The 12,892-nt window shown below is 49.1% G+C and overlaps 1 protein-coding gene and 1 pseudogene across 1 annotated transcript in view; both read left to right on the top strand.

Annotated features, from left to right (window-relative positions):
* The window catches only part of RNF38 (ring finger protein 38), a 745,333-nt gene that overhangs the window by 203,461 nt on the left and 528,980 nt on the right, over positions 1 to 12,892 (top strand). The gene's annotated exons all lie outside the window — the stretch shown is intronic.
* LOC144819141 (uncharacterized) lies at positions 11,687 to 12,770 on the top strand (annotated as a pseudogene).

The raw sequence follows: 12,892 nt of genomic DNA, 5'->3' as shown, positions 1-12,892 counted from the left end.
CACACATATATCTCTAAATGCATGCAGCTCTACTTGACATTACGTTCTATAGTAATATCCGTTCACGCTGTGCTGTTCTGGCTTTAGGCGCTATAAAAATCTTCTCTTCACACTTTGAATGCTACAGTAATATCTGTTCATACACCCATGACTGCCTTACGGCGAAATACTCAATAACTTCGTCTCACTCTCTCTAACTCACTAATTCTCACTCTCTCTCACTAAGTAACTAACTCTCTCACTAACTAACTAACCTTCACTCTCCTGTTATTTATACCCACCCCGTTAACAATAAAAAACATAATAAACAACCGTTGGGACATACAAGTTGCATTCAAACATCGAAAAAACCTCAAGTCATTACTTATTATTAATACTCTTTTAATATGGTAATTAATATGGTAATTCTGTTGTACATAATACTTTTTGGTCATATTTAAGGTAACAAAAATGCTTCTCACACTTCTTTATTATAACTTTTCAGCATACTGCAGACTTCTGTACAAAACAGCTTAAAAACAAACACAAAGTCAATATCTCTGCCTAAACAACTTATTAGTTCCCAAAGGCGAGACCTAATGGCTATGCCAATGCTTGTTCTATTTTGTTAAACACTCATCACAGTGCATGTGTTTTCCAGCTCTCTCACTCTTGTCTTTCTCTTGCCATCTTCCTTACCAAATACACGTGTGTTTGCTCTCTCCCTCGTGGCTGTTTGCTCTCCCTCCCGTGCTTGTAGGGCTTCACTCCCTCCTCCCTTCCCCTGCGCTCTGTGTTGGTGTTTCTCTTGTGCACTTCTTCCCCGGCCTATGTGATGCTTCTCCTCCGTCTGATGTCGCACTATCCCTCGTTCCCCTAACTACTCTCTGCTGCTTCCCCCTAACCTGCTATACCCAGCTGCTCCTCCACTGCCACTTCTCAGTACCACCAACAATCATTGGCAAAGCCAGTAGGTCCCAAAGGCAAGATTTATTGGCATTGCCGATGTTTGTTCGAATCTCACCCTAGGTGATTCTGGCCTAGTCCTGCTTTCTTTTTAATCTACATTGTGGGTGATCTTGCTAAAGTTCCTTTTCAAGTAAAATCAAGTTGCAAGGGACAGTGATGTTCGAGGCTTAAGCAGAGCAAAGGTCAGAATAACGAGAACACAGATTTAGGCAAAGGTCATGTTCAGTGTAATAGGTTCTCATTCATAGATTGAAATGGTGCCCACCCAGCCCATGAGCATCACCTGTTGTCTAGTGCTAAAACTGATTCGTGCACCTGAAGCAGATATAGTGAGTTAATCTACATGTGGCGCTGCTATTTTCATTTTCGTTTTGTATGACTTGTTATTACTGTTTTGTGGAACAAATTACAAAATGTACTACACTTGGATATTGGTTCATGTGCATAGATGTTATTTTGAAGCAGTGTGAACCGAGAGAATAAAAAACACAAAGGCAGCACATGTAATACAATGTACATTTTTAAGGGACATTGAGAAATGGGTGGTATAAATAAGGTATTGATGTAGAAAAAGTAATGGAATTGAATTGCCCCAGTATTGAATTTTTCGTTGTCGACCCTTCGCGCCGTGGGACAGCTTTATTGGTTTTGCAGTAGTTACCAGTTAACTTTAAAAAAAAAATCTGTAGATGGTCAATGGCTTACATTTAATTTACGTTGGAAGGAAATTGTCTGCACTTTCTCTGGGGCTTTTTTAACAGCGTTTAATGGTTTTAACAGCAGATAATATCACATTGCATTCAGAGTACTGAGTATGCAGGTGTCTTAAATCTGAGTGGGCAGTGAACTTCCCCTGCGTTTTTAGTGGGAGAGCAATTGAAAATATATTTGGCCTGCGTGTGTCCTTACCAGCTGTTAAAATCTTTATTGTGGTTCAAAACATTGTCTGGCAGTCCAAGACTATGTAATATTGTGTGTTAAAAACACTAGGGCGGGGTCATTACGATGGCGTGGAGGCCGCCACCGAATTGCATTCTTACTCCGATTAAGGATTATTTTAAATACTTTATTTGGCTTTACATGGCCATAGCTTAGAATGCCATGAACCCAAGCTCAATTCAAGATCATAAAATGATCTTAATTGTGTTTTGATTCTCAACGCAAATCGAGCATGACCACCCCAAGATGGTGAGTAACTTCTGTAACAATCTTGCTGGTCTTTACCTTTTTTTATCAGCTGTATTTTCACATTTCTCAAGCTACTTTTCTGTTTTTTTCCAGCTTCATTTAAGGATAGACGTGATTTGTTTTTGCTTTATTTATTTTTTTATTTGTTCCACCTGCCGCTCAATTTGTGCCATATATTAACATGCTTAATCCCTATAGTTTAATTAAATATAATTCACAGAGCAGTTTTAAAGAGTCAAAGACCTACAAATCGTTGGTTTCCGCTTAAGATAAAAATACATTTCTTTCACAGGAGTATTTCTGAAAATCTGGGCAAACTGTCTGTTTCCATGAGTGCTCCAGCTGTCCTACAATTACTCCTGCCGGTTATTCTCTGAAGGGTCTAATCGCAGCAGTGGGTCAGTAAAGTATAATAGCACATTTATATTTATTTTCGTTTTTCTTCCATTAAAATATTTCTCCCAGCTTGAGAAATCCATTCGTCATATCTTATTTTCAGACTAGCAAACTTTAAATGATAATGTAAACATTCGTACCCAGTATGGAAGTTTGTGAATACTCACGAGCTTATGGTTTTGTGAGTGTTTACCACCTTCCAAATGGCCCTGTTTGTCAATCCTCTAGGAGCATCCACATTCCTGTGTGTACAACTAAACTAGGTGTTTCATGGTCTGTGTCACATCTGTGGCTGTAAGTGTATGAAGAGCCTGATTTTGTGAATGGGTGCCTGCCATGTGCTTCTACAAATTCCATTACTTGTGCCAAGAAGATACACTGGGGTGCCTAGAAGTTCATGTGTATTAAGCCCACAGTTCCTCCAAAAAGTGCTTAATGTGTGATGGGCATCAGGACGTTAGGAATCTGGGACAGTTTATGCCATACTCCCCTTACCTATGGCATACCCGTTGCATACTGCCATCCTATCTTCCCACTTGCCACAGTCCTCATCCTTCCTGAAGGAGCAATCGGGAATGATAAAAGTGCAGGTCCTGCCTTAAAACTTCCTCACTCCTAACTGACTCTCCCCACTCCTCTAGCATCTGCCAAATGCAGTGCTCAGAAGTATCTAATCAGCACCGCTTGCTAAAAGATCGTAATAGAGTTTCCAAAGGCGGCCCTGTCTCCATCCTCCCTCTCACTTCACTGTCTTTGGTTCCCACCCTTCGGCTCCAAGAATTCGGACTGTCACTTGCTGTGGGAAGATGCATCCCATCTTTGTGTTGTGTCAAACCAGTGGCTATCCCAAATGGATCCTACTAGTTTCAGTAGACTCTCACCCCCACACAGTGCCGTGCTGACATCTGCACCATGCAGACACACATTGAATATGAACATCTGGTGTCAGTACAAAGGTGCTGGTATTTCATTAAAGCTGAATTTTGTTCGGGCAGAGCCTGTGGGCCACACTTCCCCCGAACTCTCTACCACTTAGGCTGAAACAAGAAACCCACCTGTTGGCCTTCAGGAATGCGTTGAAGACCTGGCTGTTTAATTTTTGATGTGTTTCTGGACTGTCCAGTTTGTCATGATTGATGAGCTAGCACCTTGACACCTTCGGGTGAATGTTTCGCACTCTATAAATTTCTTTTTAATTTCATTTCAAATATAAAACAAGGTCCGTTCAGAAATATTCACACAACTATTGGCATGTTGCCTCCACTGCTTCATATCAACAACTCAAGGCCTGAACAGTAGTGCCATATCAGTAAAGAGGGCACACTGGGTGCACCACTCCAGGTCACAGGACAGGTTCTGGACCTTGGAATCGCCATGGACAGGCCTAGGCCTCAGCACATGTGCTAGATTAGCATGTTTGCTTGGCCAACAGACAATTGGACACCAGTTAGACATGCTATTGGGTCTCTCACAGCAGGCCAGTTCACATGCGGGGGTCATTCCAGTCCCAATATTCTGCCCAAACAAACAAGCTTTGGCAATGCCAGTAGCTTGGCACTGCCTTTTAACGGCGTGATCTGTTGGTTATACTATGAATGATTTATCTTTAGTTAGATTATTGTCACTGTTATGATTATACATTTGCATTTTGGTACTTAAGAATTTTACAATCCTTAACTTACAATCTGTGACTTAGCTCTCTCATAAATGCAACTCTTCAACATAATGAAATCTGAGCTTTAAAAAAAATAAAAGGCTACTAAATTGGGACAGACTAGAAAATCAAGTCAGTCCTGGCAAAATAATCAATTATTAGCTCCTTATTGCCTGTACCATGCCTTTTTCTATCCACCAGAGAAAGTTATTAGAAAATATGGATCCAGAAGGTAGATATTACAGTGTGATTTTTCCAACCTATTTAAGATAATTGGGCATTTATCATGGAAGTGCATCCAAACCAAGCAGTCCTGCCCCACCTACTGCCAGCCCACAAGAGAAAGTCAGAATACCACGTTACCTGCGGCTGGGCGAGGACGTATCATAGGTATTACTGCACGATGGGCCTCCTGATGACTGTGTGACTATAGAGGACATTGTCCCTTCCCAGACCGGATGGTGGGTATCTCCTTAGTAAAGGTGAATTAGTCCTGAGACCAGGTAGGAATCTCATTGGTCTTTCCAGTGCATGGTTTTTAATACTTGTTAGGTCAGTTTTTTGGGATCCATTGCACTGAAGAATAACCGCGACTAATATAGGCAATTAAAATGAGGGCAACAACATGCAGGCACAAGGATGATGGTTCAAGCCATCGCACTCTCACTCCATCGTATATTTGTTTTTAGATGCACGAGAGGCTACCACTATTAAAGGTGAAAACCTGGTTACCTCTAGGTACTTTTAGTTTAATCTGGATCCCCTGTTTGTCCACGAAATACCTTATCTAAGAACTCCCTCTATCGGGTTCACAAGGAGGTTGAGTACGCCCTGGTGGTATTGTCCTACGAAATGTGGGGAGAGGTGCCTATGTTTAGGCTTGCCACATTACATGGGTGAGGCCTCCTCTTCCAAAAGATTGGTCTTTCTTTTTCCACCCCTTCTTATTCAGGATCTTGATAAGCCCAAATAGGGAAGCAGTGATCTGAATAAACTGATGTAAAAGGTACAGCCCCCTTACTTTATTGTGTTTTGGTTCCATCCCCTAGGGAGTATGTGTGATGGCTTAAACTACCTCTCTCCTTTTTGTGATTTGTGAGAATATCACATTAAGCAATACGTCTGAAACCACACCGCCATGGGTAGACCTGAAAGTCATTTGAGAGTCCTGATTTGATTGAATTCAGCCATACCATCTGTGCTTACATTTCGTTGGTATTGTTTTTTTAAACAAATGCATGTCAGGAGACCACTGTAGGTCAAACTTAGTGGAAACGTTTGTGAAGCTTTTCTCAACCTATGTAGTGAAAGGGGACACTCCCCTGCCTGCAAAGGTGCGGCGTGTGCCTAAAGATGACCTTGTAAAAAATGTGTAACACATTGGTCCCTAAGTATATATAGTTTGTTCCTAAGAGCTGCATGTCTGGCTCACCAAATTCCTGTTCCTGCTTTGCTCTACGCCGTGTTGGAACTTTGAAATTATTGTCAAGTAGGGGTAAGCTGTTTGCTTGCTAGTAACCATGCATTGACTACAGTTGTAACCCCTCATTTACCTTTGGGCATTATTCAGAGCTAAGTTTGATTTTTGGGGACAAAAATAAAATCTTAAAAAGGGGAGGGCCCATAGTGTTTTTTAGGATTTTATCACCAGCGCTGCTGAATGCCATTGCTTCTTTATACCTAGGCTACCTGTTCCACCTCATTCCACTGTTCATTTCTCTCATCCTTCTGTCTTATTATTAATTTGCTCTGTTTTTCCTCCTTGTTCCCTTTGTATTCTGTGCCCCGTGCCCTCTTTTGCCTTCTGTTCCCTCGCTGCTCGTTGCCCCCGTTTTCCCGCAGCTGCTTTCCCTGCGGCCCCGCCCCCCCTGCTTCGTACTGTATTTCCTCTGTTTCACTGCTTACTTGACTCTTTTGTTTCCTCCTTCCCGTTGTATTCTGTGGCCCCTTTTTCTTTCTGTTCCCTCGCCGTTCCTGCCCCTGTTTTCCCACCGTTGCGTACCCTGCGGCCCGCCACCCGCTCGCCCATTCGTCCACTCCCTCCCAGCTGCTCCTCCCTCCCACCTTCCCTTCTTATGGTGGCCGCTGCGAAGCCACGCTCAGCGGGCACGCCCCGCCGAAGGTGCAATTCAGGCAAGCCCGTCTGCGCCAGTCCGCGCCCAGCACCAGAACCACTGGCCCCTGCGAATGCCATGCCGCCCGGCTCCGCTACGATGCCAACACCCTCCATGCACTCAACACCGGACGATCACACACCTGCTTCCTGGCCGCCCCGAAGCGCACCCAAGGACCCTTCTCCTGCCGGAACTGCAGCTTCACCAGCACCCGACCTGCCAACCCGCCCACCGGGAAAGAAGAACCCAACTACCTCAGATGCATTCTTCTCAACACCTGCTCCCCACGCAAACACGCTTTTGAACTCTGGGGCCTACTCGACTCAACCTCACCAGACGTCGCCTCCCTGACGGAGACCTGGCTGAACCCCTACTCGGCACCCGACATCGCCATAGCCATCCCGAAAGGCTACAAGATCACCCGCAGAGACCGCACCAACGGAGTAGTAATCGCCATCATCCACAGGAAGACTCTCAGAATCTCGACCAACACCGACGACACCCTCAGCACTATTGAACACCTGCATTTCCAGGTCCACACTGACCCTAAGACCACCCTCAGAGGAACCCTCGTCTACAGACCCCCCGGACCCCGACCACAGTTCAGCGACTCAATTGCCGACTTCATCAGCACACACGCCCTCGCCTCCACGGACTACATCCTCCTCAGGGACCTGTACTTCCACCTCGAGAACAACAACGACACCAACTCCACCACCCTGATCGCCAACCTCGGACTCAGACAACTCGTCGCAACACCCACCCACTCTGCCGGCCACATGCTCGACCCCATCTTCTCCGCAAGCTCCCACGTCTCCTTCAACCACACCTCAGAACTTCACTGGACCGACCACCGCTGCATCCGCTTCACCTTCCGGAAACCCACCACGCACCACCGTACCCAACAGATCCCTCGCCGCTGCTGGAGCAAAGTCACCGAAGACCAGCTAACCACCACCCTCGCCCGGAGCCCACCCGCTGACTCCCCCGACACCACCGCCCGCAAACTCAGACAGTGGATCGACGACTGTGCCAACACCCTTGTCCCGCTCAAGAAACCCTTTAACAGCCACACCAGCAAGAAAGCCAGCTGGTTAACTGAAGACGTCCAGGCCCCCAAGCAATCCTGCCGAAAGCTAGAGAAGAAATGGCACCGTGAACGAACACCGGACAGCTACGCAGCCCACAAGAACGCCACCCGCAGACACCATCACCTCATCAGATCCGCCAAGAGGGCCTCCTTCAAAGACAGCCTAGACAACAACGCGCACAATAGCAAAGAGCTCTTCAACATCGTGAAGGAACTCTCCAACCCCAACGACATCCCACCTTCGCAAGACCTATGCAACGCACTTGCCACCTTCTTCCATCGCAAGATTGCAGACATCCACGACAGCTTCAACGCCACAACCACCTCGACAACCACTGAGACCCCTGCCCCCACCGACCGCCTGCTCTCCTAGACCAACATAAATGACGACAACACCATCAAAATCATGAACACCATCCACTCTGGATCTCCGTCAGACCCATGCCCACACCACATCTTCAGCAAAGCCAGCACCACCATTGCATCCCATCTCTGGAAAGCCATCAACATCTCCTTCGAGACTCAACCTGCTTGGAGAGCTGGAAGATAGCCAAGATCAACGCCTTACTCAAAAAACCCAAGGCGGACCCCAAGGACCTCAAGAACTTCCGGCCCATCTCCCTGCTCCCGTTACCGGGGAAGGTCATCAAAAAGACACTCAACAAACAACTGACCCGCTACCTCGAGGAGAACAGCATCCTGGACCTGTTCCAGTCCGGGTTCCGCAGCAACAACAGCACCGAAACTGCCCTCATCGCCGCCACTGATGATATCCGGGCCCTGCTAGACAACGGAGAAACCGCAGCCCTCATCCTCCTGGACCTGTCAGCCGCCTTCGACACGGTCTACCACCGCCCACTACACACACGCCTCCACGACCCTAGGATCCAAGAGAAGGCCCTGGACTGGACCACCTCCTTCCTCTCCGACAGAGCACAGAGCGTCCACCCCCCCCCCCCCCCTTCCACTCCGCAGCCACCAAGATCATCTGCGGCATACCCCAGGGGTCATACCTCAGCCCAATGCTGTTTAACATCTACAACGGCTCGCCTACCTCACCTGACTACACGACCTCAACATCATCTCTTACGCCGATGACACCCAGCTGATCCTCTCCGTCACCAAGGACCCCCACGCCGCAAAAACCAACCTCCACGAAGGAATGAAAGCCGCCGCCGAGTGGATGAAGAACAGCCGACTGAAGCTGAACTCAGACAAGACGGAAATCCTCATCCTCAGATCCACCCCCTCGGTCTGGGATGACTCCTGGTGGCCGACCGCACTGGGAACAGCTCCAACACCCACAAACCACGCACGCAACCTAGGGGTCCTCCTCGACTCCACCCTCTCCATGACAAAGCAGGTCAGCGCCGTCTCTTCCTCCTGCTTCAACACCCTCTGCAAGATCTACAGGTGGATCCCCACCGAAACGAGAAGAACGGTCACCCAGACCCTCGTCAGAAGCAGGTTGGACTACGGAAACGCCCTCTACGCAGGAGCCTCGGCCAAACTCCAGAAAAGACTTCAACGCATCCAGAACGCCTCTGCACGCCTGATCCTCGGCATCCTCTGCCGCAGCTACATCACACCCCACCTGATAGACCTGCACTGGCTCCCCGTCAACAAAAGGATAACCTTCAAGCTCCTCACCCACGCACACAAGGCACTCCACAACAGCGGACCAGCAGACCTTAACAGACGACTTAGCTTCTACACCCCCAACCCGCCAGCTTCGCTCCGCCGACCTCGCCACAGTCCCCCGCATCCGAAGAGCGACCTCTGGCGGCAGATCGTTCTCCCACCTCGCAGCCAAGACCTGGAACACCCTCCCCACCCACCTACGGCAGACCCAAGACCTGCTGACCTTCAGAAGACTCCTCAAGACCTGGCTTTTTGAGCAGTAGCAGCATCCCCCCCCCCCCCCAGCGCCTTGTGACCCTCACAGGTAAGTAGTGCACTTTACAAATGCTCTAATTGATTGATTGATTGATTGGCTCTTTCTTCCACCATCATGCACTTTGTCTCTCTGTCTCCCATTTGTAGATTGTTTTTCGATCCTGCGTTCTGCTTTTTTTACTGCTTTCCTATATTCCTCTTCCTCTTTCTTTTTCTGGCTTTCTCTTTCTTGCCTGATGATGAAAAATAAGCCCCAATTAAGAGTGCCAGTGCCCACCACTTTTATCCACTGGTGCAACTTAAACACTGATAGTAATACTACAGTAAACAAGGGAGTTACCAGAAAAGTAAAACTTCCTGTATTTTGAAAACTATTTAGAATAGCACTGAGTGAGCTGGTGAGGCCACTGAACCTAGAAGTTGTTCAGGAGATGGCTTCCCCTGTAGAAATTTTGAAATTCTTTAAATTTTCTTCCTTCTCTCCAGTTTTCTTTGTGCCTTTTTACATCTTGCCCTCCAACCTTCTTTCCATCCTTTTTGCTCTGCTTTGTGTCCATCCTTGCCGTTTCCATTCTTTCTTCCTTCCTTCTTCCTCCTTCTCGCCTTCCTTTTCATCCATCTGTCCATCTTTTCCTCTGTGCATTTATATTGTTGTTTTTATTCTTTCCATCATCTTCATCCATCCCCTCTCCAACTCTGCATCCATTTTTCTCCCCATCATCTTCCATTCTCTTTAAAATCCATCTCTGTATTCATCCATCTCTCCATCCAGCTACCCATATGCTCGTCACCCTCCTCTGTAGCCCTTTTTTTCCACGTCTCCCTACTTTCCACTGTGAGAGGTCCTATTTATGAGCTCCTCTTTGAAGACCAGGGTGTTCGATAAACAACAATTTAATATTTCATGTTCGGGGTTAAACCAGAACAGAAATTAGGCCCGGGCACCAAATTAAACGAGATCCTCATTAGCAAATCAGTTACATTTGAAAATTCGAGATTTTTTTAGTTTAAAAACCACGCTGTGTAGGTATTTTGCAAGATAATGGGAAACTGCGTGTCAGTGCTTGCTTCGGGTAACATTTGTGGTAATACGTGAGAATCAACAGTAAAAAAGAGGACCCACCATACCACACAACTGACAGACAAAAAATATAGCCAACTTTCTAACGTGTCATATACCAGCCGCCCTGGCACTGCCAGGTTCCACTGCAGGCCGGCCAGTCCAACCCTGCGTGTTACACAGACCTGCCCCGTGCCACTCCCGCTGCCGGTAAGGTGGGATGGTTTGATACCTCTAACTGTAAACAATCCACCATGTCGCCGACTGAGGCTAAGTTTATCTGCCCGGGAAGACGGAGAGGCTCTAGATTCTGCGCCCAGTTTCTTGGTTTCGATGTTCCTCGCCACCTCCCTCTGCAGGAAAACCAAGAGGCCAACCTTTGCTTCGCCGACATCTCTCGCGGTTCAGAGTTCTGCGCGAGGAGAGGACATTCTGGCGGGAGGGAGGGGAGGGGAGTTCAGCCGGGGAGAGTGCTGCTGACGCTCGTGGAGCGCGCGCTGCCAGCTGGCCGCGCGCGCTCCAGTGTTCCTTCGTGGTTCGAGGGCGCGGACTCGCTCCAGGGAAGCGGGCCAAAGGCCTGCTCGGAGCCCGAAGCCCACGCTCTCCTACCGCTCTCGGGTCCAATATTACAAAATGTTCTTTGGGACAACAGTTTCCTTTGTGAAAACAAATCACATTTGTGCAGAAAAAAGCATCACTTACCCTCGAATGTGCCTGACTAACTTCAAAAGCGCACCCCGTTTGTGACGCACAGCTAGAATTATATGTTTTGTTTGGCATGGAATACCCAAAATGTTTGCTTGTACACACGTTCCAAACGTCACGTTGTGCAACTCTCAAACTCATGTAAATGCAGCAGTTTTATATAACGCGAACACAACCCACTAAGGCTCATTACCTAATAACAAGAGCAGTGTCGTTTTTTGGGTTTCGCCTGCCGAAAGGCTGCGCTCTGCGCAGCTTTTCAGCGCAGGTGAAATCCTTTGTAGACTATAAGGACTTCGGGAACGTCCCCCGGCTCTCATTGGCTAGCTCCATAAATGGAGGCTAGCCATTGAGTGCCGGATCTGTCCGTCAAGGCCGGACCAGATTCGGGGGCGTTCCCGAGATTTTTTCCCTGGGCGGAGTTACGTTGTTTCCCGTTCCCTCCCCTTTCCCGCCGTCCGTGTTCTCTCCCGCCCCCCTCCCGCCGTCCGTGTCCTCTCCCGCCCCCCTCCCGTCGTCCGTGTTCTCTCCCGCCCCCGAATCTGGTCCGGCATTGAGCCGGCACCCGCCTTCCTGCTCCGGCCGTCTTCTGCGTCTCTCCTCCCCCTTTCCCGCCCCCTCCCGCTTGACATTTTTACCTTCCGATCAGCCGCATGGAGAGCGAGCAGGCAGCGGACTTCGCTGGAGGAGGAGGAGGAGGAATAGCTGCCCACATCCCGGAGGAGAGGATGAGCACCCAGCCATGGAAGCCGCAACCCGTTTGTGACGACAGTCAGGGCGGCCCCATCAGCGCACCTTCACAGGGGGAGGCCCCCGAGGCACAATGTCCCGGACCCCCGGACTGGGCACCTCCCGGAAGCCCCGAGGCCAGCGGCGGCTCCCTGCTCCCTAGGCAGCGGGAGCATGAAGAAGCCCCGGACAATTCCGAGCACAGCCCCCCCGTCAGGGGCCTCTTCGCTGAACATCAGCGCCGCCTCTCCCAATCCCCTTCCCCTCAGGGCTGTCCCACTGCCCGTCTACGAGGACTCTCACACCCCATCTCCACCTGCGGCCTCTCCTCATCATAGCCACTTAGAGCCCAAGACCACCGTTGAAACCTCTCAGTCTGCAGAGACTGCCTTTCAAGACCCCTCGTTCTCCGAGGCTTGTCCTCGCATACCCCTACCCCCGACGGCTGTTTCGTCAGGTTCCGAGCTTGCCTTGCCCAACCCCTTGTCGCCACCCTTCACATTGCCCTCCCTCTCCACCTCGCCAAACCCCTTGGAACCCGGATCTGCCCCGCCCAGTCACTTAATCTCTGCAGATGTTTCATTGAAGCCCCTGCCTGTGGCTTCCCTACCCACCCTCTTGCCACCCGGGGCCTCTTCATCCACCTGTCATCGTGTGTCCCCAACCCCCCCCTCCACACCCGGAGGAAGCTCCCCACATAAAGTTCCTTCTTCCAGCTCTCCCCCTGCAGCCACCTCTCCCAGCCTGGACTCCCAAGAGTCATCTTCCCACCTGCCCTCCCACCCCAGTTCGGACCTCAGTGTCAGCGAGGGTCTGGAGGAGCCGGCAGGGCGGGAGCGCGGCACTGGGCAGTCTGTCTATCACATCAAGTGGTTACTGTGGAAGGAGCAGAAGACTCCAATTGTTACCCAGAATGAAAACGGACCCTGTCCTCTGCTGGCTATCATCAATGTGCTGCTTTTGACCTGGAAGGTAAGGGGCACAGCTTAGTGTTGTCTAGATTTCAAGATTTACAAGCCGTTTAGGCACAGCCGCACAGGCCTGGAATCAGTCAAGGCCCCTCTGAATTGTAGGGAGTCTCCCCAACTGGGAGACAGTCTTTGCTTATTATA

This window comes from Lissotriton helveticus, chromosome 2_1 (genome assembly GCF_964261635.1).
Source record: "Lissotriton helveticus chromosome 2_1, aLisHel1.1, whole genome shotgun sequence".
Taxonomy (NCBI): domain Eukaryota; kingdom Metazoa; phylum Chordata; class Amphibia; order Caudata; family Salamandridae; genus Lissotriton; species Lissotriton helveticus.
This window is presented reverse-complemented; position numbering and strand designations above follow the sequence as displayed.